Source organism: Acomys russatus, chromosome 21 (assembly GCF_903995435.1).
Source record: "Acomys russatus chromosome 21, mAcoRus1.1, whole genome shotgun sequence".
In the NCBI taxonomy this organism is placed as follows: domain Eukaryota; kingdom Metazoa; phylum Chordata; class Mammalia; order Rodentia; family Muridae; genus Acomys; species Acomys russatus.
Genome location: NC_067157.1, coordinates 5,619,541 through 5,621,493, shown reverse-complemented (window position 1 = coordinate 5,621,493; position 1,953 = coordinate 5,619,541). Strand labels below are relative to the sequence as shown.

At 40.4% G+C, this 1,953-nt stretch overlaps 1 non-coding gene across 1 annotated transcript; it reads left to right on the top strand.

Moving 5' to 3' along the window:
- The first annotated feature begins 405 nt into the window (after positions 1–405).
- Positions 406–512, top strand: LOC127205426 (U6 spliceosomal RNA). The gene has a single exon (XR_007832637.1). It is a non-coding gene; the product is annotated as a U6 spliceosomal RNA (small nuclear RNA).
- The last annotated feature ends 1,441 nt before the right edge of the window (positions 513–1,953 follow it).

The window sequence follows — 1,953 nt, the reverse complement described above, 5'->3', positions numbered from 1 at the left end:
TGGTCATCTCTGTCATTTTGATTGATACATAGATTCATTTAGATTGCAATTTATCCTTTTCAGGTCTCTGACCACATTGACAGCTAAGCTAATGGTAGTTTGACAGGTCAAGAACAGAGAATTAGCTCCTTATTTCAAGGCATTAAATTAGCTAGTTACAAGTACTAACCACTAGATCTCTTATTTAAAAGGCAAATTGGTTGCCTTGCTCACAGACCTCATGGTAAATAATTAGGTAGGAAGAGAGATGTAAAACTTGTGTAAGGCCTAAGAATACAGAAGCTTAAGTTGTGAGGACATAAGAAAGTATTTTAGTGTCTAAGAAGATGATTTAATGTATCAAAAATATTTAACATTAATCACTGAAGCTCTTATTTAGGAATCTCCCATAAAAAATCCAGTATAGTGCTCGCTTTGGCAGCACATATACTAAAATTGGAACGATACAGAGAAGATTAGCATGGCCCCTGAGCAAGGATGACACGCAAATTCGTGAAGCGTTCCATATTTTTAACCATGTTCATAGCAGCCTTATTCATAATAGCCAGAACATGGAAACAGCCTAAGTGTCCATCAGTAGAAGAATGGATAAAGAAACTGTGGTACATATACACTATGGAATACTACTCAGCTATTAAAAACAAGGAATTCCTGACATTTGTGGATAAATGGATTGAGCTAGAAATGATCATAATGAGTGAGTTAACCCAGAAGCAGAAAGACTCTAATGGTATATACTCACTTATATCTGCATACTAGCCCAAGGGACATGTCCCACGAAAGCCTTCACTTAACAGGAAACTGGGACAGAGGGGAAGGCATCCTATTGGGACTTTAAATGAGAGAAGCGTGGGAGAATAGCAAAGTAGAAGGATCCAGAGGGTCCTAGAAACCTACAAATAGAACATTATGATAGGCAGATTTGGGCCCAGGGGTCCCGCTCAAACTAAGGCACGAGCCAAGGACAATACAGGTGGCAAACTTTAAACCCCTACCCAGATCTAGCCAATGGTCAGAACATTCTCCACAGTGGAGTGGAGAGTGGGATATGTCTTTCTCAGGTACTCTGGTGCCTCACATTTGACCATGTCCCCTGGAGGGGGAGACCTGGTGGCACTCAGAGGAAGGACAGCAGGTTGCCAAGAAGAGACTTGATACCCTATGAGCATATACAGGGGGACGTAATCCCCCTCAGGAACAGTCATAGGGGAGGGGAATAATGGGAAAATGGGAGAGAGGGAAGAATGGGAGGATACAAGGGATGGGATTACTATTGAGATGTAACAAGAATAAATTAATAAAAAATTTTTTTAAAAATCCAGTATACAACACACTATTATAGTTTCAAGAACAAGATTTTAAATTTCCATTGGTTTGTCTTTTAAGCATAGACTTAGAAATGTTGCTTATACATCCAGTCTCCTGAATAGAGAAAAGAAGCCCCTCTTTCATTATACTGAAAATCAAGATCAAGCGGTGTGTGTCTACTGCCTATTTCTGCATTGTGTATTTCAGATTACAAACAAAGGTGATGCTAACATGTTTGAAACTTATCTTCTTTGTAACCTTAAGAAGGATTCCTGTAAGCTACAGGAAATCCACCTCTCAGGTCAAGTGGACTCCAGATAAGTATAGCCTAAGTTTCCCACATATCACCTATTTCAGAGGGTGGAATTCTTCAATGTTTCCCTAGTTTTGGGACTTCCCTCCACAAACTACCAAGCCCATGGCTTCAAAAGTTTCAAATGAACAACAAAAAGAATTTTGTCTCTAACTTAACTTGTGTGTGTGTGTGTGTGTGTGTGTGTGTGTGTGTGTGTATCTCCAGTGTCCTGTCGGGTCCACATATCGTCTACATCCAGGACTGCACCCAAGCAGCTACCCACAGGTGCTCCAGTCTAACTCTTCTGGTTTCTCTCTCCCTTTCTGTCTGTCTGTCTGTCTGTCTTTCTG